The sequence below is a fragment of the Saccopteryx leptura genome, chromosome 1 (genome assembly GCF_036850995.1).
Source record: "Saccopteryx leptura isolate mSacLep1 chromosome 1, mSacLep1_pri_phased_curated, whole genome shotgun sequence".
Taxonomy (NCBI): Eukaryota; Metazoa; Chordata; class Mammalia; order Chiroptera; family Emballonuridae; genus Saccopteryx; species Saccopteryx leptura.
Window position 1 is genome coordinate 185,842,634 of NC_089503.1, and position 25,245 is coordinate 185,867,878.

Below are 25,245 nucleotides of genomic sequence, written 5' to 3' on the forward strand. Positions count from 1 at the left end.
TGTATTGTCCCTGCAGTTTCTGAGCTAGGCCATTGTTACCAAGCCCCGCACTGCATGAGGGTTGAGCAGAGGGATGCAGGAGGTGTCATGGAGAAGACGGGAACAAGACCTTGAGGAGAGTGTGCTGTTCAGCCCAGCTTCAGCACTTTTCTGGGGCAGGAGTGCTGCCTGGCTCCTCGACAAGGCAGCATTGGCTGTCTGCTCTGGGGCTGGGGGACTCCCGCGCTCAGCGTCCAAGACTGTGCTCACCAGGCCTTTCCGAGATGTGATTGTTGATCTGACACATGTTTTGCAGAGACCTTTGGGACGGCCAAGGGTGTAGACTGCCTCTCACTGGTCTTGATTCTTCTCTTGGATTAATCCTTTGATGCCACATCTTGTGGCCTGAAGGCATATGATACCTTACCCTGCCCTCTTCCCAGGCTCCAGAGACATAGCTGGACAGGGAGCATGCTGTCCTTGACAGGCCTGAAAGGGGAAGGGGTAGCACTGTTAAGGTGCCATCTTAAATGCCCACCCACAGACAGTCAAGGTGAGTGAGTCCTTTGGCGCAGGTGATGCTCTTCAGTTCTGAGTGTTGTCCTGAGAGGGCCCAATGTGCATGATTGACACCATGTGGCTCACGGACAGGATGGTCGCATAACAGAGCATGTGTGGATTGACTGCAAAGGGCATTCTGGTTCTAGACCCAGTCAGTCTCTGCCTTTTCAAGGTGTAATTTAATTTTGGTTTTGTCTTCATAAAAATTTCATGTGGGAGGTAACCTCTCGAGTATTCCCCGTTATAACACTGGATCTGGCTTCTCTGACTCTCCCTTGAGAGCTTGCCTCTCCTGTCGCAGGAAGTAACTCACTGCTCTTGCTGGTGTCATCGCATGCCCGAAGAGGGCATTCTAACCTTGGGGAAGCACAGCCTGCCGCGCCTCCTAGCAGAGGGGTCTGCTCACTCGCTCGGCTTCTTAGGTGTTTTGGCTCCAGGGAGGAAACAGTCACCATGCACAGCGAATTAATAAAACCACTATAAAAATGAAACCAACCCAAGTGCACACGGGGACAGAGGGAGACCTGGCTGCTCGCTTTCCCACCGAACCTCACAGCTCCCTGGAAATTTTTGGAGCTGTCCCTTGTGAGCTGTTGCCATGGAGGGAGAACTTCTGTGAGGACTGCTGGGGACTTGGCAGGCCAGCTGGCTAATCCTTTGGGTGTTCTTCTGACATTGTTTGCAGTGAGTGTGGGAGTCAGAGGCCCTTCAGGGCAAGGACAATGCCCACTTGTTTCCTGGAACTCCAAAGGAGCCAAAGTCAAAGGGGCCTTTTGTTTCACCAGTAGAAACACCCCCCCCCTCTGCCCCCCATGAAATCCCAGCTTCAGATTTGCCTGTTCAGTGTCATTGTCCCATCAGATATGACCCTGCTTGGGCCTCCGGGGAGCAAGGCAGTAACTCATACAAGAAAGAAAGAATTGAAAGGGTGCTGTTCATGGAAGCTGGGGTCTAGTGCACATGTCATGTGCACTGGCATGCGGGCTGGGTGCGTCCCTTGCACCCTGGTGCCCAATCACTCAAAGCAGTGCGCTCTTGCCTAGTGAATTAACGGCAATAATTAACAGCTGTTATTCTGAGAACCTAGTGTGGTCACGTGAATAAAGGTCTGAGTCCAGCGCTTGCCTCATTGTGGGCGCTCAGTATTACTATTGAGGGGCTATTAGTTTTCATGTCTCTACCAGAAATTCTGTCACTCACTAGGTATATGACTGGCAATAAGTCAGTTAATTTCTCTTTGTCTTTAAGTAAGGCAATTATCTGTGGGACTGTTGTAAGCATTACAGGAGATAATATATGCAAGAAGATTAGAAAACAGCAGCACATTAAAACAGGTGAGCTGCAGCCTACCCCTGTGCTGGGGATGTCCTCCCGAGGTCCTGGTTGAGGTGCCAGTGAGGTGATATCAGGCTGGGCCCCAGCGCTGAGGAACACACACCTGTTTCTAACTCATCAGCTCAGAGGGGCCCCCTTTTCTAATTTATCTTCCAAAGGGCACATCTTTTCCTACTTTGTCACCCCAGAGGGGGGTCCTTTTAAAAGCTGTTCCCAGTGGTACATGTGTGCTAGCAACACCCCGTCAACAAAAGGGAGATGCTGTTAGTGCAGTGGACAGAGAGTTTGGACGGACTGCAGGCTGGCTTTCCCAGGCTCTACCTTGGTCACTTCCCTGTTCCTTCACTGATACAACACCACTGTCAGAGGGGCGATTATGCTATTTTCTGAGTTCTAAAATTCTTTGGGATTTTCCTTGAGGTCAAGGGCTCTGCTCCCCTGCCTTCCAAGGCCCTCCCGAGGGGATGTGGTCAGGGTAGGGTAAGCGTGCAGGCTCGTGTCTTCCCTGACCTCTGTGTTTGCTCCTCACTACTGGGCTGGGAGCGTGACAGGACACAGGTTCGGCTGCTTTGCTGGCTCCCTTCCTGTTGGATTCTGCCAGTAGGAGGCCTGGTGGGGACCAGTGGTGGGAGGAGGAGGAGAGCCTCCTGGTTCTGGGTTTTACAGTGGGGCAGTTGCAGGCAAGGACGGGTGACCTGGGACCCCAGCAGCTCTGACAGGTGGCCCTTTCCCCAGGTTCCAGACCCAGTGCACCCAACTCTTCACTGGAGCACTTGACTGCGTGGGCTAGGGGCACAGCCCTAGCCTTGCATCCTCAGTGAACCTCCCCTCTTCTCTTTGCTCCTGCCCACTCCTCCGCCGTTGTTCCCTCGAGTTCTTTCCATACCTTTGTGACCAACTCCCTGTATTTTTTTTTTCATGAACAGCTGGGTTTATTTCAACAATAAATATGAAACTCGTGCCTTAGGCAAGAGTACTGCAGTAACTGTATCAGGAGTAGACAATTTCCTACACTGTCAAATATATAAAAGTTCCTTGAGCACCTCCCTCCACACTGACCGACCAGCAGATTCAGTTCACATTTACTTCGATCTGTCTACTGAGTTAATCCACGCTTGTTGCTGCTTCAGCAACTCGGCATCTAGGTGGAGGAGGGCACGGGAGCTGGCAGTCGACCTTCCCAGAGTCACAGGTGAACTGAAGCAGCGCAGCCTGGGTGCTGACCATGAGGCCAATGGCGAAGTCTCTCTCACACACCTTTAAATCCAAGTCTGTGCAGAACCCTAGAGCACTGCTGCCTTTCTCTTTATCCAGCACAGACAGCACGGGGCAGCAGGGTGAGAAAAAATTGCACAAGAGACTCCAGCCTGCAGGTAACCTGCATGTTACAACCAGCTGCTCTGGTTTTGAACACTCATTTCGGAGCTTAGGGACCACACACTGGTACAGTGCTTCAACAGTAGGTTCAAAGAAGATAGACTTCATCATGGTGCATGGTATCTGTCTCATCTAGAGAGGAGCAGTCCCCTTGCAGAATGCTTTATATGTCTTCTTCCTCATACATTTTGGGAGCTGCATTGCTCAGTGTTGGCTTAACCTGGTTAGGTTTGAATTTGAACCTCGGCAGCTTCTGCAGGAGCCAGGGCAATGTTCACAGGGGATTCAGTGCCAGCAGAGGCAGCCAGGTATAGTGATGTGTGCCAGAGACAGGTGTTCTCTCTAAGCATGTTGCTGTGCAAGATCTTGAAGGCTTCATAGAAGCTAAACCTGCAGAGCCCCTGCACAGAGTAGCCAGTGAAAGTAGGAGCCCATCCATCAGCCAAACCGCAGACACTATCATCTTTAAGTGTAATGGAGAAGCCATTGAACATGCCCTGTACTTCTGGGGGTCTACCTGCATACGACATGTCACTAAGTCTAGAGGTACCGTGTGTCAGACCACAACATACCCCACCAAAGCCACACTACATAAAACTTCATGGAGCCATATTCATAACTGTGCTTATCCACAGTAAAGGCTGCTGTGGGTGGGGGCAGTGGAGCACTACAGGGGCCCGTGAGGCCGTTGTACACCAGCTGCAGGCAGGGTGTGTTGAAGAGATGTGCCCACGCCAGGTGCGCCACAGACAGAACATCTCACCAAGAAGACAATAGGCTGATGCTTCTCAGAAAGGCTGCAGCTCACAGGCCCAGCTCCTGTATTATATGCCCTCTGTTTTGCGTATGTGAGGTGGTCTCAGTTTTCCTGCACTTTGTGTGTAGGCTCTGGATCTGTTGGGTACTGAGGGGTTGGATACGCTACTTATGGTCCCACAGCACATGGGCCCATCCCTCCTGTTTCCACTTTTATCGTGCACATCAGGATGACTGTAGTAGTCTTTAAAATGGATGTTCAGGCTGTAGCCTCTTCCTAATCACAGCGGACTCTATGGCCAGATTAATTTTACTAAAACTTTAATGCACCTGGCTCACACCTCTGCTTAAAAACTCACAATTCTTTTTAAGTGACAGGAGGAGAGAGAGACAGACTCCCACATGAGTCCTGACTGGGATCCACCCAGAAACCCCCATCTGAGGCTGATGCTCAAAAAACCGAGCTATTTTGAGTGCCTGAGGCTGATGCTCAGGCCAGCTAAGCTATCTTCAGCACCTTGGGCTACTGCTGGAATCAACTGAACCACTGGCTGCAGGAGGGGAAGAAGGAGAGAATGGGGAGAGGGAGGAGAAGAGAACTAGATGGTCACTTCTCCTGTGTGCCCTGATTGGATATTGAACCTGGGACGTCCATTCGCCAGGCTGATGATGCTCTATCCCCTGAGCCAACTAGCCCAAACCAAAACTTCCCAATTTTTATTGCAGCCCTCAGGCAAAGGTAGAGTCACCTATGACCTAAACTCCAATGGTGAGAATCATAAGCATGGATACCTCTTCCGCCTTCTAATTATGGAGAAGTCTGTGCAGGCAGAGTTTGGCCCTGGCTGGGAAGGCCATCGGCTCAGTGACAGACACCAGTGGACATGTGGGTGTGAGAAAGATTTCAAAGCCTGGCTCTGGCTCCTGCTGTATCTCCTTCCCTCCTCTCACTGGTTTCTGCTTCAAGTCAAACTGGGGCCTTAGAACAGGGCCCTGAACTGCCCTGTCCCCTCCTCTTCTTCTGGTAGACAAGGGTTAGTTACAAGTCCTGCCCCATGCCTGGGATTAGGGAGTGCAAAGACTGGGAAGTTTCATTATGTCACCATTTATAAACCAATGGAAACGTGCTGTGAAAAGTGCAGATGAGCTATAAGTCTAGAGACAATTGTTATTGTCTTGGGAGGAGTTCTCACCCAAGGGAACAGGGGTTCTCACCTGAGGGAAGTCAGTTTGTTTTCTGACTTCCTTGAAGTGACAATTTCAGGAAATTCTATCTTGAAGTGGGGTTTGGGTGGAATTTCTGAAGGGAAATGAAAGAGACAGTACAGTGTCCGCTGGAGGATAAATAATGCAGTTACAGTTCCAACATAGCTTTATTGTTTTATAAAAAGAACACATAGTCATTATAAAAAAAAATCAAGCCTGGAAAATGCATAGTAGGAGAAGAAATGATCAATCAAGTCCCAGCTTCCTCACTGGTAATTGTGGAATGAATATCCTTTCAGAGGGTTCTCAGAACCACAGACATGATGTTTTGCTGCGTTTTGTTTTCTAAGCTAATTTCCCCCCACTTATATAGTATAGCACAGAGCACTTTAAAGTCATCAAATGTTGCTTTATGTCAGCGTTTCTAATGGCTGCTGGGCGCTCCATGTTTGTACCATGATGTCACATGAGTTGGCATGCTTATGTTTGTCACCCATAATTTTCATTTCATTCTTGTATTTAAGGTGATATATTTTTTAATATTTATTGATTTTTAGAGAGAGGGGGGAGAGAGAGAGAGAGAGAGAAGGGGAGGAGCAGGAAGCATCAACTCCCATATGTGCCTTGACCAGGCAAGCCCAAGGTTTTGAACCGGCAACCTCAGTGTTCCAGGCTGACGCTTTATCCCACTGTGCCACCACAGGTCAGGCTAAGGTGATATGTTTTAACAGATATTCTGACACAACAGTGGCTTAAAATCTTATATGTTGATTTCTTTCTTAGGTCAATGGCTTGCCCTCCATTTCCTGGTGGTTACCATGAGGTGCCAGGCTTGGATAGCTGCTCAGCCTTACATGGCCATTCAGGGACTCAGATTGACAAAGGTGCTGCCACCTTAAGCATGTGGCTTCCACATGAGCCCTGGCCTTTGCCACCTACACAGCAGAATAGGGAATAGAGAGAGAAGATGTGGCAGGTACCGCTTCTGCCCATGTTCCATCGGCCGGGGTTAGTCACATGGCCACAGAAGGCTGCAAAGGAGGCTGGGAACTGTCACTTAGCTGTGCATGCAGGAGGGAAAGGAAATAGGTTTGGTGAACAGTGGCCAGTCTCTGCCAGCTCTCTCCCTAATGGTCACCATATTCCTTTTTCACTTTTCCTCTTACATCTAGAACCTGCTCACCTCCCGGGAGGAGACACTGCAAGTCCCATGCAGTCATTAATCTGATCACTCTTCAGCACTCTTCTCTGTGTCTAAATGGGGATCTTCAGGATTCTGTGACCTACGAACTTGAAAGAAGAAAGCTATTTTCCTCCTTAGCCCCTGTTAGTTTTCAGTGGTGGAGCAGAGACAGCGTCTAAGGCTCACTTAGACATTTGTCTTTATCCCGTCACACACTTCTGACAAAAAGTTACTAGGATTCTCCTGTTTTCTTCTATTATATTCCTTATACCAATAGCTAATCCCAAAGTGTTTTTCTAGATATTATGTTCAAGTTTGGGTTATTGTATTACTTTATCAGCCATGCCCTTCTTTCTCAACAGCATGGTGACTTTCTGGAGGTCCACAGGCTCAGATGTGAAGACAATACATTTAATTGGTTCTTTGCCACAGGGCTCTTTGGGCTTTTCTTCCTCCTCCTCCTCCTCCTCCTCCTCCTCCTCCTCCTCCTCCTCCTCCTCCTCCTCCTCCTCCTCTTCCTTCTCCTCTTTCTTCTTCTTCCTTTTCCAGGTGAGAGAAGGGGAGATAAAGAGACAGACTCCTGCATGTGCCCCAAGTGGGATCCACCTGGCAACCTCCATCTAGGGCCGATGCTCTGCCCATCTGGGGCCATGCTCACAACCTAGTTGTATTTAGCGTCTGAGGTGGAAGCTCCATGGAGCCATCCTCAGCACCCAGGGAAGATGTGCTCGAACCAATCGAGCCATGGCTGTGGGAGGGTAAGAGAGAGAGAAAGATAGTAGCGGAGGGGGAGAAGGGAGGAGTATATGGTCGCGTCTTCTGTGTGCCCTGACGAGGAATTAAACCTGTGACATCCACATGCCGGGCCAGCACTCTACCACTGAGCTAACCAGCCATGGCCAGGCTTTTTAACTCTTATTTCTTACTGTTTAAGATTGAGAAGCAGAGAGCTTTTCCAACCCTTTAACCAGGAGTCGGGAAACTATGGCTCATGAACCAGATGTGGCTCTTTTGATGGTTGTATCTGGCTTGCAGACAAATCTTTAATAAAAAAAAAATAATGTTAAAAATAGAAAACATAGAGCGTCCGCCTGGCGTGCAGAAGTCCCGGGTTCGATTCCCGGCCAGGGCACACAGGAGAAGCGCCCATCTGCTTCTCCACCCCTCCCCCTCTCCTTCCTCTCTGTCTCTCTCTTCCCCTCCCGCAGCCGAGGCTCCATTGGAGCGAAGATGGCCCGAGCGCTGGGGATGGCTCCTTGGCCTCTGCCCCAGGCGCTAGAGTGGCTCTGGTCACGACAGAGCGACGCCCCGGAGGGGCAGAGCATCGCCCCCTGGTGGGCAGAGCGTTGCCCCTGGTGGGCGTGCCGGGTGGATCCCGGTCGGGCGCATGCGGGAGTCTATCTGACTGTCTCTCCCGTTTCCAGCTTCAGAAAAAAGAATAAAAAAAAAAAAAAAATAGAAAAAATTCTCATGTATTACAATCCATTCATTTCCTACTGCTCATGTTCATGGTTGTGGGTGGCTGGAGCCAATCACAGCTGTCTTCCAGGACAACACCAAATTTTTTTTTGTGTGTGTGTTGGCTGTTGTCATTTTTTATTTGACAATTTTTTTTTGGTTTTTAAAAAAATTTATTTATTAAATTTAATGCAGTGACCTTGATAAATCAGGGTACATATGTTGAGAGAAAACATCTCTAGATTATTTTGACATTTGATTGTGCTGTATACCCCTCCCCCAAAGTTAAATTGTCTTCTGTCACCTTCTATCTGGTTTTCTTTGTGCCCCTCCCCTCCCCCAACCCCTCTCTCCTTCTTAACCCCAACCCATTCCCCCCTCCCCCCACCCCCACCCCTGTTGCCATCACATTCTTGTTCATGTTTCTGAGTCTCATTTTTATGTCCCTTCTATGTATGGATTCATATAGTTCTTGGTTTTTTTCTGATTTACTTACTTCACTCCGTATAATGTTATCAAGGTCCATCCATGTTATTGTAAATGATCCGATGTCATCATTTCTTATGGCTGAGTAGTATTCCATAGTATATATGTACCAAAGCTTTTTAATCCACTCGTCCTCTGACGGACACTTGGGCTGATTCCAGATCTTCGCTATTGTGAACAATGCTGCCACAAACATGGGGGTGCATTTCTCCTTTTGGAGCAGTTCTATGGTGTCCTTGGGGTATATTCCTAAAAGTGGGATAGCTGGGTCAAAAGGCAGTTCGATTTTCAGTTTTTTGAGGAATCTCCATACTGTTTTCCACAGTGGCTGCACCAGTCTGCATTCCCACCAGCAGTGCAGGGGGTTTCCCTTTTCTCCACATCCTCGCCAGCACTTATTCTGTGTTGTTTTGTTGATGAGCGCCATTCTGACTGGTGTGAGGTGATATCTCATTGTGGTTTTAATTTGCATTTCTCTAATGATTAGTGATGTTGAGCATTTTTTCATATGCCTATTGGCCATCTGTATGTCCTCTTTGGAGAAGTGTCCATTCATCTCTTTTGCCCATTTTTGGATTGGATTGTTTGTCTTCCTGGTGTTGAGATTTACAAGTTCTTTATAAATTTTGGTTATTAACCCCTTATCAGACGTATTGTCAAATATGTTCTCCCATTGTGTAGTTTGTCTTTTTATTCTGTTCTTGTTGTCTTTAGCTGTGCAAAAGCTTTTTAGTTGGATATAGTCCCATTTGTTTTATCCTGTCTTTTATTTCACTTCCCTGTGGAGATAAACCAACAAATATATTGCTCCGAGAGATGTCCGATAGCTTACTGCCTATGTTTTCTTCTAAGATGCTTATGGTTTCACGGCCTACATTTAAGTGTTTATCCATTTTGAGTTTATTTTTGTGAGTGGTGTAAGCTGGTGATCTAGTTTCATTTTTTTGCAGGTAGCTGTCCAATTTTGCCAACACCATTTGTTAAAGAGGCTGTCTTTACTCCATTTTATTTCCTTACCTCCTTTGTCAAATATCAGTTGTCCATAGAACTGTGGGTTTATTTCTGGGTTCTCTGTTCTGTTCCATTGATCTATATGACTGTTCTTATGCCAGTACTAGGCTGTTTTGAGTACAATGGCCTTGTAGTATAACTTGTTATCAGGAAGTGTGATACCTCCCACTTTATTCTTCTTTTTTAAGATTGCTGAGGCTATTCATGTTCTCTTTTGGTTCCATATAAATTTTTGGAATATGTGGTCTATATCTTTGAAGTATGTCATTGGTATTTTAATTGGTATTGCATTGAATTTATAGATTGCTTTGGGTAATATAGACATTTTAATGATGTTTATTCTTCCTAACCATGAGCATGGTATATGCTTCCACTTGTTTGTATCTTCCTTGATTTCTTTTATCAATGCTTTGTAATTTTCCGAGTACAAGTCTTTAGTCTCCTTGGTTAAGTTTATTCCTAGGTACTTTATTTTTTTGGTTGTAATTGTGAAGGGGATTGTTTCCTTAATTTCTCTTTCTGACTGTTCATTGTTGGTGTGTAAAAATGCCTCTGATTTGAGTATTGATTTTATATCCTGCCACTTTGCTGAATTCATTTATCAGGTCCAGTAGCTTTTTGACTGAGACTTTAGGGTTTTCTATATACAATATTGTATCATCTGCAAATAATGATAGTTTTACTTCTTCTTTTCCAACTTGAATGCCTTTTATTTCTTCTTCTTGTCTGATTGCTGTGGCGAGGACTTCCAGGACCATGTTAAATAAGAGTGGTGAAAGGGGGCACCCCTGCCTTGTTCCTGATCTTAAGGGTATTGCTTTTAATTTTACCCATTGAGTATGATGTTGGCTGTGGGTTTCTCATAGATGGCTTTTATCATGTTGAGGTATGTTCCCTGTATTCCCACTTTGCTGAGAGTTTTGATCATGAATGGGTGCTGGATTTTTTTTTTAAATTTTATTTTTATTTTATTTATTCATTTTTAGAGAGGAGAGAGAGAGAGAGAGACAGAAAGGGAGAGAGAGGAGAGAGAGAAGGGGGGAGGAGCTGGAAGCATCAACTCCCATATGTGCCTTGACAAGGCAAGCCCAGGGTTTCAAACCGGCGACCTCAGCATTTCCAGGTCAACGCTTTATGCACTGCACCACCACAGGTCAGGCTAATGGGTGCTGGATTTTATCAAATGCTTCTTCTGCATCTATTGAAATTATCATATGGTTTTTCTCCTTCTTTTTGTTTATGTGATGAATCACATTGATTGATTTACGAATATTGTACCAGCCTTGCCTCCCCAGAATAAATCCCACTTGATCATGGTGTATGATTTTTTCCATATATTGTTGGATCCGGTTTGCTAATATTTTGTTGAGGATTTTAGCATCTATATTCATCAGAGATATTGGCGTATAATTTTCTTTCTTTGTGTTGTCTTTGCCTGGCTTTGGAATCAGAATTATGCTCGCCTCATAAAAGGAGTTTGGAAGTCTTCCTTCCTCTTGAATTTTTTGAAATAGTTTCAGAAGGATAGGAGTTAGTTCTTCTTTGAATATTTGGTAGAATTCCGTTGTGAAGCCATCGGGCCCCGGACTTTTCATTGTTGGGAGTTTTTTGATAACTGTTTCAATCTCATTTGTTGTAATCGGTCTGTTTAGGTTTTCTGATTCTTCCAGATTGATTTTTGGAAGATTGTATGTTTCAAGGAATTTGTCCATTTCATCTAGGTTGTCTAGTTTTTTGGCATACAGTTCTTCATAGTATTTTCTTACAATATTTTGTATTTCTGTTGTGTCAGTTGTTATTTCTCCTCTCTCATTTCTAATTTTATTTATTTGAGTCCTCTCTCTCTTTTTCTTGGTGAGTCTAGTTAAAGGTTCATCAATCTTGTTTACATTTTCAGAGAACCAGCTCCTAGTTTCATTGATCCTCTGTATTGTTTCTTTAGCCTCTATGTCATTTATTTCTGCTCTGATATTTATTATTTCCTTCCTTCTACTACTATTTGGGCTTTACTTGCTGTTCTTTTTCTAATTCTTTTAGATGCAGGGTTAAGTTGTTTATTTGAGCTTTTTCTAGCTTCTGAAAGTGTGCCTGTAGTGCTATGAACTTCCCTCTCAGCACTGCTTTTGCTGTGTCCCATAAATTTTGAGTTGTTGCATGCTCATTGTCATTCGTTTCTAGGAATTTTTTTATTTCTTCTTTGATCTCATTCTTAATCCATTCATTATTTAACAACCTGCTATTTAGTTTCCATGTGTTTGAGAATTTTTGAGCTTTTCTGTTGTGATTCATTTCTAGTTTCATGCTGTTGTGATTGGAGAAAGTGCTTGATATGATTTCAGTCTTCTTAAATTTGTTGAGAGCACTTTTGTGCCCTAACATGTGGTCTATCCTAGAGAATGTCCCATGAGCACTTGAAAAGAATGTATATTCTGCTGCTTTAGCGTGAAAGGTTCTGAAGATATCTATTAAATCGAGTTGATCTAGTGTTTCCAATAAGTCTGCTGTTTCTTTGTTAATTTTCTTTCTTGAGGATCTATCTAGTGATGTTAGTGGGGTATTGAAATCCCCTACTATTATAGTATTGCTGTTGATCTCGCCCTTTAAATCCATCAAAGTCTGCTTTATATATTTGGGTGCTCCTATAATAGGTGCATAGATATTTATAATAGTTATATCTTCCTGTTGGATTACTCCCTTTATCATTATGTAGTGGCCTTCTTTATCTCTTACTATATCCTTTGTTTTAAAGTCCAATTTGTCTGATATAAGTATTGCTACCTCAGGTTTTTTTTCATTTCCATTTGCATGAAATGTTTTTTTCCATCCTTTTACCTTCAGTCTATGGGCATCTTTTGTTCTAAGATGTGTCTCTTGTAGACAGCATATGTATGGGTCCTGTTTTCTTATCCACGCAGCTACCCTATGTCTTTTGATTGGATCATTTAATCCATTTACGTTTAAGGTTATTATTGATATGTAGTTGTTTATTGCCATTTTCTTCTTTAAAGGTGTATTTTTTTTTTTTTTTGCTATATTCTTTTCCCACGTTGATCTGTTTACAACAGGCCCCTTAACATTTCCTGCAGCATTGGTTTGGTTGTAATGAATTCCTGGATTTTTTTTTTGTCTGGGAAGCTTTTTATTTCTCCTTCAATTTTAAACGATAGCCTTGCTGGATAAAGTAGTCTTGGTTGTAGGCTCTTGTTCTGCATTACTTTGAATATTTCTTGCCATTCCCTTCTGGCCTCAAGTGTTTCTGTTGAGAAGTCGGATGTCATCCTTATGGGGGCTCCTTTGTAGGTGATAACTTTTTTTTTCTCTTACAGCTTTTAATATTTTCTCTTTATCGCTTAGCTTTGGTATTTTAATTATGATGTGTCTTGGTGTAGGTTTCTTTGGGTTTCTCTTTAATGGATTCCTCTGTGCTTCTTGGACTTGTGAGAGTTTCTCTTGCATTTAGGGAAGTTTTCAGCTATGATATGATTGAACAAAGTCTCTATCCCTTGTTCTTTTTCTTCTTTTTCAGGAACCCCTATGATGCGGATATTATTTCTCTTCATGTTGTCACAGAGCTCTCTAAGAGTTTCCTCTGACTTTTTGAGTCTCTTTTCTCTTTTCTTCTCTGCTTAAATGCCTTCATTCCAGTTGTTCTCTAACTCGCTGATTCGATCCTCTGCTCTATCTATCCTGCTTTTAATTCCCTCTATTGTGGTCTTTATTTCTGATATTGTATTTGTCATCTCTGACTGATTCTTTTTTATACTTGCTATTTCTTTATTTAGGTGTTCATAATGACTATCCATTGTTGTTCTAAGATCCCTAAGCATCCTTACAATCATTATTTTGAACTCCGCATCTTGAAGTTTGATTATTTCCATATCACTCAGTTCATTTGGATTGCACTTCTTTGTCTTCTCATCATCTGGTTTTGGGTGTTTTATTTGTAGAGTTGGTTGAGTCTAGGCTTGGTGTTGTCTGCCTCCAGTTTTCAGTTGTGTTATTTCTAGGTCTTCTTGGGTTGGTATCAGCTGTTATCTGTAATCCACTTTCGGATTTGGGCAGCTTTGAAGTCTTGATTTGTTTGTTTTCTTAACAGGTGATAGTCTTGTTTACTGATCTCAGCAGGGTGCTTCCTTGAAACTGTATCCAGGAATGTAATGGGTGTAACCTGAGACTCTGAAGGCCTTTTTAGCCAGCTAATCTCACTGGGGGCAGGGTGTTTTCTCAGCTTCAGTAGGGGGAGGTGTATCTCAGATCTCCATGGAGACCTGAGTTACTGCCCCTCCTCCCCACTTCTTGTTTTCAGCTGTGTCTTTTTGCGCTGATTGGAGCTGGATAGATGTCCGGAGATCTCTGATCTGGAAGCACTTCAGTTCTGTTTTGTGAAAGGTTCAGTCCCTCCCCCAGCTATGGCCGCCTCCAGCATGGATGAGTAAGCTTTTTTAGTTCGTTTCCTGCATTCCTTAGCCCCTCACAGTCTTTCCCTCTCCCTGTCCTTTCCACTTGGGAGATAAGCTGGTCTTTTCAACACACCTCGCTCCCTGGACGCCAGGCAAGTGGCTGTGAGCAGTAGTTTCTGCTCTTTTCCCTGTGTGAGATCCCCTCTGGACTCTCAGCCTCCCCCCCCTCTGTTCCTGTAAGCAGAGGAGATTCAGGCGCTCCCTACCAGGATTGTTGTGGCTTCTTCTTTGCTCCTTGGTTTTTGAGAGCTGTTCTTGCAATTCAGAGTTGGTTTTTCATGCTGATTTTTCCTAAATTGATTTGTATTCCAGTTTGGTGGTGAGAGCTGGGCGTCTGTGCGTCTGCCTACTCTGCTGCCATCTTTTTCTCCAACAGCAAAAATTTTTTGGATAATGTGTAATGTACACGGGTCATTTTGAGGTCAGGAAATAAACTTCCCTCCTTTTAATCAAGTAGTCAGCTAGCTAATTGCAAAAACCCTTTTAACGAAGAAGATGGCAAAAAGAAAAAAAGATGAGGAGTATCATGCTTTTCAGCAGGAATGGACAGAGGAATTCTCTTTTGTGGAGAGAGCAGGTTCTGCAGTGTGTCTAATATGCAATGATAAAATTGCATCAATGAAATGGTCAAATATAAAGCAGCACTTTGACACATGCCATACTACATTTGCATCGAAATATGCAGCGAGGGACAGCAGGAAGAAAGCATGTCAAGCGCTACTGTGCAGAGTGCAAGCTAGTCAGCAGCAACTCCATGTTTGGACCCAACAAGGTGACTGGAATTCGGCTAGCTTTGCTGGTGCTTTAGCAATTGTGAGAAATGGAAAGCCATTCACATATGGGGAGTATGCCAAAACATTCATGCTTGATGTTGCCAATGAACTTTTTGATGACTTTTCAGATAAAGATAGGATAATCAAACGAATGAAAGACATGCCTCTGTTGGCAAGAACTGTTCACGGTCGTACCATCATGATGGCAAATCAAACTGAGGCAACACAAGTGAAGGACATAAATGCAGCACCATTCTTTTCTCTCGCTTTGGATGAGTCAACATCCCGGTTTAGCGTGATTGCAAGGTATGCTGTCGGTGACACACTACGTGAGGAAAGTCTTGCTGTTTTGCCTATGAAAGAGACAAGAGGGGAGGATTTATTTAAGTCTTTCACTGAGTTCACTAAAGAAAAAAAATCTACCTATGGATAAACTTATTTTGGTGTGTATTGATGGTGCTCTGTGCATGGTGGGGAAAAACAGAGGATTCGCAGCACTTCTTTGTGAACATGAAAAGAGACCCATTCTAAGTTTTCACTGCATCCTACATCAGGAGGCGCTTTGTGCTCAGATGTATGGCAAGCAGCTTGGTGAGGTGATGTCGCTGTTCATTCGGGTGGTCAACTTTATTGTTGCCTGAGCTTTAAATGATCGCCAGTTTAAAACACTGCTGGATGAAGTTGGGAATAATTATCCTGGTCTGCTTCTGCACAGCAGTGTACGTTCATTGTTAAGAGGGAAGGTGCTCAGCTGTTTCGTGGCTTGTCTGAGCGAAATCCGGACTCTTCTTAAAATGATAAACATCGAGCATCCTGAATTAGCTAACACTGAGTGGCTCCTGAAGTTCTACTATCTCGTGGACATGACTGAACATCTGAACCAGCTCAATGTGAAAATGCAAGGCATTGGAAATACAGTCTTATCCCTTCAACAAGCAGTGTTTGCATTTGAAAACAAGCTGGAACTCTTCATTGCTGACATTGAAACAGGTCCTTTACTACACTTTGAAATACTGGGAGAGTTTAAAGATGCATGCACAGCACGTGACCCTGCTCAACATCTTGATCTCCAGCAGCTAGTGGGCTTCACATCTAATCCCTGCAGTCATTGAAAGTGCACTTTGGAGAATTTTGGGAGCACACCCGTCTTTTTAAGTTCATCACCCATTCACACTAGTGTGCAGTGGACAGCCCCGACCTGAGTTACATCTCCAGTGTCTCCGTCAGAGAGTTTGAGCTACAAACTGCTGACCTGAAGGCCTCAGACATGTGGGTGAATAAGTTCAAGTCACTGAATGAAGATTTGGAAAGACTTGCACGACAGCAAGCAGAGTTGGTGAGCAAACCCAAGTGGGGAGAAATGAAAAAACTTCAACCGCGGACCAGCTTATTGTCAAAACTTGGAACGCACTTTCCGTCACATACCACAAACTGCAGTGAATATTGCTGTACTGACAATATTTGGTTCTATGTATGCATGTGAGAAGTTTTTCTCACATCTAAAGAATGTTAAGACCAACCTACGATCGCGTTTAATGGATGGAAGTCTCAAAGCCTGCGTGAAGCTTCACTTCATCACGTATCAACCATACTACAAAGCCGTCAGTAAAACCATGCAGCACCAGAAGTTGCATTAACAGTAAGAAGTACTTTATTCATCATTGGTTAGCAACAGCATAACAACGTTATTAAAAAGAATTCAGAGACTTATTGTACTTTAAAAGTGTTGGTCTTACATAAAATACACACTTTTACTTGTATTTAGTGTTAAACATTGTATGGCTCTCATGGAATTACATTTTAAAATATGTGGCGTTCAGGCTCTCTCAGCCAAAAAGGTTCCTGACCCCTGCTCTAAACACACACATTTCTGGATTCCACCCCATTTTCATTTCTGTGTGCAAACCGACAACTCTTGACAGAGCAGACTTCTTTCTTTAATATTGTTTTTATGATTTTTCATTTTATTGGGAATTTTCTACTTTCCAATGTTTTGTCCCTCTATGGCTATAAGCTCAGTGGACACTAGGTCTTCTTTTTTAGTTATTGCAGGCAATGGCTTTACCAGCATTTTGTCAAATATTGTGCGTAACTTGAGCCTCCATCTTTTAACTCGGATACTACTTTCCTTGCTGTTCTCTGCCTGGCTGAGCCAGCACTTACTTTAGGTAGTGTGCTAAGGTAGCGGTTTGTGTATAACTCAACATCTGCTATTGTAATGCAAAACCTCAATTCTCAATGGCATATTACTTTCAGTGTTTGTTTCTTGCTCATATAAATTGCATTTTGAGGTACGGTTGTTGTTGTTGGGGGGGCACAGTGGTGGGATTCAAATAATTTAATAATCAGTTCTCTTACCTAATGACTGTTTTAAGTATAAAAAAATGATATGCTGAAAGGTAGTTTATTATTTCATGCACTTAATACTTAAGTAAGAACAAAAGATTAGGTACACAAAACTAGATTATAAGAAAGAGCTTTAAAATATTTATGAAAAAATATTAAATAATACCTGACAAAAAACAATAAAACTGTTATTTAAGATATTTCCATATTGCTTCTTGGTTGGCGTCCTCACTTGCAATGTTTTTCACCTATGGACGAATGAGCATTGTTACTATGGGCACTTAGAATACAGTGTTGAGCAGATGAAAATTTAAAAAGAGTAAAGAATGTAAATTTGCGATTTCCACGTTGGACAGCTGCCCAGGCACCCACCTTAGAGAGAACCCTGATTACAAGTGCCATTTTAACTGGTTTGCTGAACTCAACAAAATATTAGGTGTTGGTTCTGTTGAACTGGTGCAAACTAGCTGGATCCCATCATTGGGGGGCGGTTTTCCCGGGGATTTAGGAGGACTAGTGTGCCTTCATTTTCAGCATATGGCTTCAGCATGCCTCAGAGCATCAACATCTAATCAGTACACAGAGGAAGAAGGAGCCTGGGAGAACTCAGAGGAGGCTTTTATGGGCCAGACCTGGATGTGGTGGACATCGCTTCTGTCCACAACTTCTTTGACAAGGACTTGGTCTCATTGTGACATATAAATTCAAGGGAAGCTGGGCCAGGTGTCTTCAGGAGAAAATGGCAGTGGGCTGCTGAACAGCTGTCACTTCTGCCTGGAAGCTGGGGTGGCAGGGGCTCCTCTAGTTCTGTGAGGAGAAACTGGTGATATCCTCCTTTCAGAGATGGGAAATTGGGGCACTGGGATGTTAACTAGCTCACCAAAGGTCGCACAGAGAGTCAGTGGTGGAGACAGGATTTGAACCCAGGCTACCGTACCTCAGAGCCTGCAGGCTTATTCAACAAGAAGTATTGCCTCATAGTTGCTTCACTTTAGTTGTTCATTGATTGCTTTTCGTATGTGCCTTGACTGGGCAAGCCTGGGGCTTTAAACCAGCAACATAGGCATTCCAGGTCAGTTCCTTATCCACTGTGCCCCCACAGGCCAGGCAAGTGTGGCTTTTTTTTAATAGGCCATTCATTCTGTTGCTGTGACTTTGGCCTCCTCCCCTCCTGTGTAGGCTCTAAAATCCCATGTGGAGTGATATCAGCCACATGGTGGGGGAGGAAGTTCCAGGCCCTCACTCCCCATGGAAATGTTCAAAAGTAAAAAACAATTAGAGGCTGGTGAAAATAACTATATAAGAGCTGTGGAAAATAGTCAAAGGTCTACAGTACTAAGTAAACACCCAATTAAGAAAAAGCCACATTCAAAAGTGTAGTTACTACAGAATTTAAATGGTAAGTACATAAAAGTAACTATAAATCTGTTAACGAGGAGACAATGTATAAAGATGTAATTTGTGACATCAGTAACATCAAAGGAGGGGTGGATCTGTGCAGAAGTAATGTTTTTGTATGCTACTGAAGTTAAGTTAGTATCAATTCAAATTGGGTTATTATAACTTTAGGATTTAACATGTAATCCTCATGGTAGCAACAAAAAGATATCTAGAATATACACAGAAGGAAATGAGAAAGAACCAAAATGCCTCTATAAAAAAATCAACTGGATTCAAAGGAAGGGACTAGAGGAGGAAATGAGGGACAAAAAGCTATAACATTTGCAGAAAATAAATAGCAAAATGGCAGAAGTAAGTTCTTCTCTATCAGTACTTACTATAAATGTAATGGGATTAAACTCTCCAATCAAAAGATGTAGATTGGCAGAATGGATTCAAAAACACAAATGTGATCCAACTACATGCTGTCTATAAAAGACTTATTTTCTTATTTTAATTTTTTTAAGTGAGAGGAGGGAAGATAGTAAGACAGACTCTGGCATGCACCCTGACAGGGATCCATCCAGCAACCCCTGTCTGGGGCTGGTACTCGAATCAACTGAGCTATTTTTAGCACCTGAGGATGATGCTTGGACCAATAGAACCATGGCTGTGGGAGTGGAAGAGGGAGAAAAGGAGGAAAAGGAGGGGGAGAGAAACAGATGGTCACTTCTCATGTGTGCCCTGACCAGAAATCAAATCTGGTATGTCCATATGCTGGGTCGACACTTTATCCACTGACTCAACTGGGAGGGCCCATAAGAGACTTACTTTAACTCTAAGGACATAGACAGGTTGAAAGTGAAACAGTAGGGAAAGATATTTTGACAAGTAGTAGCCAAAAGAGAACTGAGTATCTACTAAAGTCAGACAAAATAGACTTGAAGTAAAAAACTGTTACAAGAAACAAGGACAGCATATATTGAGAAAACTTCAACTCACCGGGATGATACGACAATTATATATGTACCAAATATCAGAGATCCAGAATCTATAAAGCCAGCATGGATAGGGAGAAATAATACAATGCCTGTGTGATGCAGCAGGCAGGGTGGTCTGGCCTTCATCATTCCCACGTCACTTGATGGGGACACCTGCCATCTTCAGTAGCTCCCCACTGTCTGCTGGCATTCAAGTCCCTGTACTTCCTGAGATCCTGATTTCATTTATGCTGCCCGCGCACCTTGGTAATCAGCATTCTTCCTTAGTTGTATCAGGTCTCACCCTCCTGCCTGAAAAGCCTCTCTCTTTCCTCCAAATTTTATCCCTTTTAGGAAGCCTTCTTTCATGAGCCCTGATCAGTGGCTTTGCATCACTTACCCTTGGCCTTTTGATTCTATCGTTTGTACCATTTATTTGGTACTTACTGGACTCATGTGTTTATATATATATATTAAAATAGTTTTGGGTTCTTTTTATTGTGTGTGTATGACAGAGACAGAGACAGAGAGAGGGACAGGGACAGACAGACAGGAAGGGAGAGAAATGAGAAGCATCATTTCTTTGTTGCGGCTCCTTAGTCTCCTTAGTTGTTCATTGATTACTTTCTCATATGTGCCTTGACTGGGAGTGCAGCTACAGCAGAGTGATTGACCCCTTGCTCAAGCCAGAGATCTTGGGCTCAAGCCAGCAACCCTGGGCTTCAAGCCAGCAACCTCTGGGCTCAAGCCAGCAACCATGGGGTCATGTCTACAATCCCACGCTCAAGCCGGCAACCATGCGCTCAAGCCACAGCCTTGGGGTTTTGAAACTGGGTCCCCTGTGTCCTAGTCCTATGCTCTATCCACTGCGCCACCACCTTGTCAGGCTAAAATTTTTCTTAATTGATTTTAGTGAGAGAGGAAAGGAGAGAAAGAAAGACAGAAACATCAATCTGTTGCTGTATGTGCCCTGACTGGGGATCGAACCTGCAGTCTCTGTGCATTGGCAAGATACTCCAACCAACTGAGTTATCTGGCCAGGGCTCATGTGTTTATATTTTGTATGTTTGTTTGGTTTCTCTAACCAGATCTTGAGTTCCTTTGGGGCTAATGCTCCTTTAAGTCCCTGGAACTTAGTACTATAACCTGGATGTAGGATCTTATTTTTCCACTGAATCAACAGATATCTCTTTAAATTAGTCCCAAACAGTGATCTTAACTATAAGGATTAGCTGATGGGAGCATCACAGGTATTAAGTTGGGCAGACATAGCTAAACTACTTAATTCTGTGAGCCTTGGTTTCTTTTTATTAGATCTGTGGTCCATTAATTGTGCCTCTATTATGTGTCAGGCCGTGTGGTGATGCTCTCACTTAACCATCACAGCAGCCTAAGGAGGGGCAGGGGGGGTTTATTGTCATCCTCACTTTTTTTGATGAAAAAATTGAGGCTCAGAAATATTAGGTAACTTGCCCAAGGTACCCACTTCATGAATGGGAGAGCTGGTATTTGAGCCCCTGACTCCATCGCTTATAATTAGAGAATCCACAAATACAGTTCAATGTTTAACTTCTTCATCTTGCCTGTAATCTAAGTTCAAGCCTTTCAGTACTTCTCCCCCTACCCCCATGGGAGTGTGGTAGTGTGGGGGCCCTTCAATGATGTGTGCATGCTAATCCCTGGAACCTGTGCATTTGTGACCTTACACGGCAAAGGGACTTTGCAGAACTGATTGAGTTAGGACTCTTGCAATGAGGAGACTATCTTGGATTGTAGCAGTGGGCCCATTGTCCACACAGGGTCCTTACAGGTGAGAAGGAGGCAGGAGGCAATCAGAGAGAGACCCTAAGAACAAACTGCTGGTTTTGAAGATGGAGGAAGGGGCCACACACCAAGGAACTGGGACAGTTTCTAAAAGCTGGAAAAGTCAAGAAAGCAGCTTTTCCCCTTGACCCTTCATAAGGAAAGTGACGCCTTGATAGCAACCTCCAACTGGACCTCCTGACCTTCAGAGCTGTAAGGTAGTAAATTTGCTTTGCTTTAAAATGTTGTTTTTTGTGATAATTTGTTACAGAAGCAATAACAAATTTTTCTGTTCTCCTCACCCTCTGGATGATTTCTGAGCTGGTTTTCTAGAATCCCCTCTTTCACTTGCAGCTCTCCCTCCCTCTGTCATCACTCCAGGTCATGTCTGGGGCTCTGCTTCACCAGCTGGGCATCACTCTTTGTGGGCAGAGAAGATTCTTGCTTCTGCTTAGGGCCATGCCATGCTAATGATCTTCCCGGCTGTTTTCTCCAAAAGGTGGTGCCCAGAAAGGAAAAGCATGACCCCTGTGTCATCTTAGAACAGGGAGCAGTGGGTGTCCCACCTCCCTCAGCCTGGATGATAGGTCTCTTCCACTGCACACCAGGATAACACTGCCTGTATAGTGCCCAAGTCATACTGGCCACTCAGGTTGAGTTCATTGTTAACTGCAAGCTCAAATCTCTTCACATCATATTAAAGCAAAAGACATTATAAATTGTTCTTGTGTCTTGTAGAATGTCTGCCATCTTGAATCATGTAGCTTTTGGCTCCAAGAGGGAAAAAATATACTGACTTAATCTCTCCAAGGAAGGATTTAAAGACTGGGCTAATAAGGAGAGACAGATGGAATTCTGAGAGAAAGATGGTAAATTCTGGAGCTAATCTAATTAAGGGGCTATGGGAACTTTTCATTGGTGCATAAATAAAATAAGACAATCACTGTTGGCTGAGAAACCATTAGCAAATATCTAATCTCATTTTTTTAGCCTTACATATAAGTGTTACTTTTTTTCTTTTTACAATTAGCAATATAATATAAAAGACGCAGGGTAGGTTTCTACCCGTCCTGTATGCCCACCCCTCCCTACTTACTCTTCAAATGGCATAGGATCTCTCGATCATTTGAATCGGTGACAGGTTTGTGACCCTGCCAGCTTGAAGGGGAGTATAAGATGCTCTTAGGGAAAACAAAAGGCTCCCCTCCAGGCTCAGCCGTCACAGGCTCTCAGGGATGACCAGAAACCTGGGACTGGAGAGGAGAGCTCAGGGCCGCTTCGGGGAAGGAGGGCTGAGTTACTGAGAATACTTAGAGATGGAAGAGTGCTTTTAAATTCAAACCGGCTGTGCCCCAAACCCTCTGGGCTTCCTGGGATTTGTATCTAATTGTTTATGCATTCCCAGGCAAATATTTCAAATCATGCAGCTAAATGCAGTGCCACCCAAGTGGGTAGACCATATGGCTCCCCTGCCACACTGGCCTGGCACAGCTCATACCCTGAAGGAAGTCCTTACGGAACAAGTGGGACTTATTGTTCCCTAAAAGAAGGAAGAGAGCAGTGCTGAGATTGTTTCCATTAACTGTAAGGTACCCAGGAGGACCGCAGAGGTCTCATTCTGGTTTGGATAAATCTGGGACAGTCCAAAGGTTGACAGAGGGTGTAGGGAAAGATTGTTAATTTGCACACTTGAGCTTTGCAGCCTGACCCCTTTGGAGCGTACTTCTCTTTAAATGGCAGAATCAGGGCTCCAATGACCTTTCCTCATCCCTCCTGTCCCCGATAAGCTGCAGAGAAGTTAAAGTTACTCTGCTCGTCTGATCTGCTGTTGTATTAACATTTTAACTTCCCTTGTCTGTGCCTTGTCTTTGCCAAGTTAAGATCAAATTGGTTTCTACTTCTGTGAATCTACTTCACAGTTCTAACTGACCATAAGGTAAAGTTTTATTTTAAAATTATTTTTCTTTAAAAAATTAGCAATTCCAATTGCAAGGTTGGTAGTAAGGCAGCCCAGATTCTGAGACTTGGTGTTGGAAGGGCCCTCGCAGTCCATTGTTGTGAGGGTTCTCTCGTGGAGTTCTTCTGAAAGCAGAATAGTCACTACTGTCACTAGATGGTGTGTAATGATGTAAATAGAAGTGTTTTGTAAACTGTAGAACAGTCAACAGATATTCAACATTATCAGCATTTGTAAAGATGGTTTTTCCACTGTTGCCAGCTTTACTTATTATAGCATGCATTTTCATATTGAATGCCTGTGTTACTTTTTGTGAATGTAAGTTAGAATTACTTTATAGAGCATTTGGTGACATTTTCGCCTCAAGCACTCAGTCCTGTACAGGTGTGGGTTGTATCTGTCCCTTAGTGGGACAAGAGATGATTTTCAGTCATGGGACTTGACATGAAAGCATTGACTCCCATTCTTACATTCCCTTCTTGCAAGAGAAAGCCTTAGTTTGATGCTAGTGCATCTTTAACCTTCTCGTAACTAATTTCCCTCTGTTTTTATAAAATTAAAAAATTTTTTAGAAGACTTTATTCATTTTAGAGAGAGGAGAGAGAGAGGGAGGGGGGAGGAGCAGGAAGCATCAACTTCCACATGTGTCTTGATCAGGCAAGCGCAGGGTTTCGAACTGGTGACCTCAGCATTCCAGGTCAATGCTTTATCCTCTGTGCCACCACAGGTCAGGCTAGACTACTATGCCTTTGTAATAAAGAAGGAGCTGAGGAGGCGTCTGTCCTGAGTCTTTGCCCAACAACAAAATATGCTATTTTGTGTTCACTGCCTTTATTTGTATGACGATCTTCTAATTCTGGCAAGTAATCATATCCCATTTATGGTAATACCATAAAAATATTCTTGAAAATATATTTTGTTTATGCAAAAGGAACAAACCAATTTAAACAAAAGTATGAAGAGAATATTATTATAGGTGGTGTTCTACTATAGCAAGCACCATGAGGTGGTGCCAGACTCGCTGATGTTTGGGACACACAGCTGTCTGTGGTTCTTGAGAAACAGGCCATTGGTCGGAGCACAACACTTGCTAACAGAGAACATACTATTTTCTTTTTCCTTTTTTTTTGAGGATGTGTTAGAATTTTAAGCTAAAACTATAGATTTTTAAATTTTTTCCATTGATTTGAGAGAGAACTATAAACTCATTGCTCCATTTAGCTGTGCACTCATTGATTACTTTTCTTATTTTAAAGTTTTTATTTATTGATTTTTAGAGAGAGGAGAAAGAGAGAAGTGGGGGAGAAGTGAGAATAGTTACTTCTCCTATGTACCGTGACCAGGCAAGCCCAGGGCCTTGAACCGGCGACCTCAGCGTTCCAGGTCACCACTTTATCCACTGCACCTCCACAGGTCAGGCGAGAACATACCATTTTCATGTGGCTTTTTTTTTCCTTTTTTTCAGTGAAAGAAGGGAAGATAGAGAGACAGGCTCCCTCATGTGCCCCTACTGGGATCCACCCAGCAACCCCATCTGAGGCCGATGCTCTGCCCATCTTGGGCTGTGCTCACAACTGAGCTATTTTTAGCACGTGAGACAGAGGCTGCAGGGAGCCATCCTCAGTGCCTGGGGCTGATGCGCTAGAACCAATCTAGCCGTGGTTGCAGGAGAGGAAGAGAGAGAGAGAGAAAGAGAGAGAGAGAGAGAGAGAGAGAGAGAGGGAGAGAGGGAGAGAAGGGGTGGAGAAGCAGTTACTTCTTTTGTGTGCCCTGACCGGGACTTGAACCTGGGACATCCACATGCCAGTCTGACTCTCTACCACTGAGCTAACCAGCCAAGACCACGTGGCAATTTTAAAATGTTTGAAAGCAAAACTCATGTGTCCCTTAAGTCTTTCCTTCTCATGGCCTCTCCCTTCCAGTTGTTCTGCTTGTTGTATGTGGCTGCTGCCCTATGTATGCGTGAGTCAGTTGGTTTCTCTCTTGGGGAAGCTTTGTGTTTGCTGTGTGTATAGAAGCAGTCCTTGTTCTGATGCCCCAGATCAGATGAGAAGGAGAAGTCAGGACCAAAGGAGATGAGTAGGGAAGACACAGAAAGAAGACTCACAGGGAGGGTGATGCCTGGGACTGTTTGGAGGAGCAACTGGGTAGAAATTCAGGAGGAATGTTTATGTCCTTAAATGTACAATGTAGG

At 43.7% G+C, this 25,245-nt stretch overlaps 1 pseudogene; it reads right to left on the reverse strand.

Moving 5' to 3' along the window:
- Nucleotides 1-2,979: 2,979 nt before the first annotated feature.
- The window catches only part of LOC136388182 (solute carrier family 25 member 3 pseudogene), a 42,901-nt pseudogene continuing 20,635 nt past the window's right edge, over nt 2,980-25,245 (reverse strand).